The sequence below is a fragment of the Oncorhynchus masou genome, chromosome 26, assembly GCF_036934945.1.
Source record: "Oncorhynchus masou masou isolate Uvic2021 chromosome 26, UVic_Omas_1.1, whole genome shotgun sequence".
Taxonomy (NCBI): domain Eukaryota; kingdom Metazoa; phylum Chordata; class Actinopteri; order Salmoniformes; family Salmonidae; genus Oncorhynchus; species Oncorhynchus masou.
In genome coordinates, this window is record NC_088237.1 from 4,378,620 (window position 1) to 4,383,573 (window position 4,954).

Below are 4,954 nucleotides of genomic sequence, written 5' to 3' on the forward strand. Positions count from 1 at the left end.
GTGGTGATGTTTCCAAGGGCTGGGGGTGCCTCTGGCTCCCTCTCTTGGCTAGTGCAGTTCCTCTGAAAGGAACATTGGTGGAGGAGATACTTCTGGAGGGAGGCTGAGCAGGAGCAAGAAATGGGAAGACAGGCCACAGTAGTCAAGGCTTTCTTGGGAAATGGTGCGTCTCTTCCTTCCTTTTCCTCCTCCAGCACGGTAACTATGGACTGGACTCTTACTTATCCTCCTCTATATTAGTGACTACCTGCTCCTGTGGTTGAGGGTTTTGTCTGGGTTCCTCTGTGGTGAGGGTGTCTGGAGTAGGGGTTTCTGCTTTGGGGGCTTGTGTGTTAGTGATATACACATAAGACACACACATACACATGGATGTTGTATTATACATATGTGATAGTGGAGTAGTGGCCTGAGGGAACACACTAAATGTATTGGGTAAACTGTTATGGAATGTACTGTAATATTTTTTATTGTATATAACTGCCCCAGGAAGAGTAGGGATCCTTGGGGAAAATGGGGATCCTTAATAAATACAAATATTAGGGTCTTCTGATACCTCAAGCTGCTCCACCTCTACAGTGTCATGATTAAGTAATAAAGTAGACAAATAATTTGCCTTCATTATGCATAGCTGAGGGAAGCTCAACTCCGTTCTCTTATAACACTATATCTACAAAAGTTTGTGGACACCCCTTCAAATTAGTGGATTTGTTGCTGGCAGGTGTAAAAAAATTGAGCACACAGCCATGCAATCTCCATAGACAAACATTGGCAGTAAATGGCGTTACTGAAGAGCTCAGTGACTTTCAAAGTGGCACCGTCATAGGATGCCACCTTTCCAACCAGCCAGTTCGTTACATTTATTCCCTGCTAGAGCTGCCCCGGTCAACTGTAAGTGCTGCTATAGTGAAGTGGAAATGTCTAGGAGCAACTGCAACAGTATAATTTTAGACCGTCCCTCGCCCATACCCGGGCGCGAACCAGGGACCTTCTGCACACATCAACAACAGTCACCCTCGAAACGTCGTTACCCATCGCTCCACAAAAGCCACGGCCCTTGCAGAGCAAGGGGAACCACTACTTCAAGGTCTCAGAGCAAGTGACGTCACCGCTAACTAAGCTAGCCGTTTCACATCCGTTACACAACAACGGCTCAGCCACTGTGAAGTGGTAGGCCATACTATCTCACAAAACGGGACTGTGTGTAAAAATTGTCTGTCCTCGGTTGCATCACCCACTACTGAGTTCAAAACTGCCTCTGGAAGCAATGTCAGCCCAATAACTGTTAGTCGGGAGCTTCACGAAATGGGTTTCCATGGCCGAGCAGCCACACACAAGCCTAAGATCACCATACCAAGTGTCGGCTGGAGTGGTGTAAAGCTCGCCGCAATTGGACTCTGGAACAGTGGAAATGCGTTCTCTGGAGTGATGAATCACACTTCACCATCCAAAGGACAAATCCGGGTTTGGCGGATTCCAGGAGAACGCTCGCTGCCCGAATGCATGGTGCCAACTGTAAAGTTTGGCGGAGGAGGAATAATGGTCTGGGGCTTATTTTCATGGTTCGGGCTAGACCCTTCAGTTCCAGTGAAGGTAAATATTAAGACTTCAGCATGAAATGACATTCTAGACGATTCTGTACTTCCAACTTTGTTGCAACAGTTTGGGGAAGGCCTTTTCCTTTTTCAGCATGATATTGCCTCCGTGCACAAAGCGAGGTCCATACAGAAATGGTTTGTCGAGATCGGTGTGGAGCCCTGACCTCATCTCCATCTAACACCTTTGGGATGAATTAGAACGCCAGGCCTAATCACCCAACATCATTGCCTAATGCTTGTGGCTGAATGGAGCATGTCCCCGCAGCAGTGTTCCAACGTCAAGTGGAAAGCCTTCCCAGAAGAGTGGAGGCTGTTATAGCAGCAATGGGGAGACCAACTCCATATTAATGACCATGATTTTGTAATGAGATGTTCAACGAGCAGGTGTACCCATTATTTTGGTCATGTAGTGTATCTGGCGCTAATAGTGTGAGGTTCTGAATTATGCACTATAGCCCGTTACCATATATGTGATTGAATATTATCTGCTGTTGGCTCGTGTGGATGTATGTGTTATGCAACATTGTTGACTTGAGACATTGTTAACCGTTTCAGGGCCATGGGCCTTTCTCATGATGGAAAAATACAGAATATCATGAAGACAGGAACTGTGCAATAAGTTGGGGGGGGCACATTCAGAAGGTAGTGTTGCGAGAACAAACAGTCTTTTGTTAGATAACAGGAGCCAGGTGCCTGATAACTGTATATTCTACACAACTACAACGACTGGCCGCTGAAGCACCCCGGGGGCCGGGACCAGCTCTGCTCCAACAAACAAAGATAGTCTAAACCACACCCAGTCTCTACTCTGACAGGCTGGCTCGGAAGCAGGAACTACCTCTGACAGAGTATATTTATAATATCTTTGTCAGGAACAAGTCAGTTCTCTGTTTGCCCTGCGAGGTGGAACAGAGAGCCCCTATATTCAAAAATTGCATTTACCACTTATTGCTTAGCTAATAAAAAATACATAGTATACAATCGGTGACTCAGTGTCATACTTATCCTGATTCCAGATTCGAATTGACGCAACCCTAACAATAGTGGAATGAGATGTTCAAAGAGCAGGTGTCCACATACTTTTGGTCATGTAGTGTATCTCAATGTAAATAGTTGCAGCAATTAGATCGCCCAGCATGAATCACTAACAAATAAAACATTATAGAAAATTAGCATTAGCATCTCGCCTGCAGAATATTAGCGCAACAAGGGCACAGCCAATTTCACCTGGCACATTCAAGTTTAAAATGTCAAAGTTTAAGCATAACGTTTTCTACAGATCATGTCTTGCAAACACAGACCCTGAAATGTCTTCACATCGATTAACTACTAGAGCATTCAATCAAATGAAACTTCCTCCGAAGTCCCTTCAGGAACAAAAACAATGGCCATTTACAATGCCAGACCTGCCGTGTGGTACTGGCACATGACGTGGGGCGCTAGAGTCTCGGCAGCTAACCAAGCGAGGGTCATTATATACAACAGTTAGATCGATAGATATGTTCCCCTGACCAATTATAACGATGAACAAAATGTTATGATTGTTTACGGTAGAAAATTTGTAACTGGCTCCAGTGTCAGCCCTTCGCGATTTGATATAGCGCTGAGCGTCCATTTAAACAATGAGGCCCAAGAGGGTGTGGTATATGGGTTATATACCAAGGCTACGGGTTGTTCTTAACACGACGCAACGCGGAGTGCCTGCATACAGCCTTTAGCCGTGGTACATAGGCCATATACCACTAACCCCCAAAGTGCCTTGTTGCTTTTATAAACCGGTTGCCAACACAGTAATGCAAGAAACTACACATCTATATTGAACATGTTGCTTTAATAAATACATTCACAATAAATACATACTGCCAGAAAAAGTAGTCCGGACGAAAGTCTCAACGCTAAACTGGTTGCAACATAACCACAGGCTAAGACGACAAGCTTACATTAAATGTATGCAAAAACCGAGCATTAGCGCCCCTTTATAGAATGACTAACACATGACAATTATTTATTAACGTTGATCTGAATGTTGTCATTTATTGTGCACAAATGATTTTTTTTTGTTCCATATCTGTTGCCTCACGCTACTATAAATGGATGACGGAGGTAGTAGTTTGTGTACATCTGTGACGAGACAGCTATTTTTCAGGATTTTGGCAGCATTGTTGCGAGGGTGTTCACTCCTATCGGCTCTTGACATGTGTACCTTGAAACACAGGGGAAAACAACTTTAGCTAATAGTTAGGACTACAAAACGACCGGTTATATTGTCAGGGTACATTTAGAATGATGTAACTAGTTAACTAACAGTTACATACCATACGTATCCATTCACTGTTTTGTCGCATCCCTCAACTTTTTAATTACGCTGAGAGACGACACATTGTTGCGCGTTGTGATTTCGGTGTCCTGTATATTCCATGCCAGACTGAGAGGGGGTCATTGATATGTCGGTTCAAGTACAGCGGCAGTTTAGCTGCTAATCCCATCTTTTTCGCCATTCATGTTTCTCACTTAACCATAAAAGTCCCGTAGAATGACTTTCAGCTCCATTTTGGTTGTATTCACAAACTCAATGTATCCCTTGTTCGGCGCACCAGTCAGTGAAGCGGGTAAGTGCCCACTTTGTTTGTTTCACAATTCGTTTCGGTTTCTCTCAAATTCATTTTAACGTTTATTTTCTACATCGTCATGTGGAACTATTGTTGCTGTAGCCATTTTATCGAGGTGAAAAAGCGCAATGATATCATGATGTCCGTATACAGTCTCACATACACACGGCTAAATGCTGTTTTTAGCCAATCAGCATCCAGTATGCAAACTACCCGGTTTATAAAGAGCTCTATACTTAGAATAACGCTTCTGACCTGGAAAGTTTCTGACTGAGGGCCCCTTTTATTCAACACCTCAGTTCAGATGAGGACAAGGAGTCATCCTCCAGTGAAGATGAGAGGACGATCGGGACAGACCGGACATCCTGGTACCTGGTCACATCCAGCTGTGACCTGTCAATCAAGGCAGGTTGAGGGAGGCCCAACATGTTTTGCATGTTATTCTGACATTAATACCTGTCACATATCAGTTTTTTTATGTGAATAAAATATTTGACTTAATATAGCCACATACAAACTTGGTCTCTTTTTTGCTTTCTTGAGTAAGGCAGCTCCAAAATGCAGGTGTTTCAGCCTAGTTCAGTGCTTTTTGTGGTGGTGGGGCAGCCAGCGGAAAATGTGGAGCGATGGGGTTGGTAATGTTCTCCAGTTGCGCCGTGGTTGGGGAATGTTCTCCAGTTGCGCCGTGATTGGCTCAGTGTTCTGTCTCATGGGGACACGACATCACCGCAAAATCTAAGTACCCATCCA

At 44.3% G+C, this 4,954-nt stretch overlaps 1 long non-coding RNA gene across 1 annotated transcript; it reads right to left on the bottom strand.

Annotated features, from left to right (window-relative positions):
• Nucleotides 1–3,411: 3,411 nt before the first annotated feature.
• Nucleotides 3,412–4,573, bottom strand: LOC135514524 (uncharacterized). Its single transcript, XR_010451684.1, has 2 exons — nucleotides 3,911–4,573; nucleotides 3,412–3,798 (listed from the first exon to the last, which is right to left on the bottom strand). It is a non-coding gene; the product is annotated as an uncharacterized LOC135514524 (long non-coding RNA).
• Between the last annotated feature and the right edge of the window lie 381 nt (nucleotides 4,574–4,954).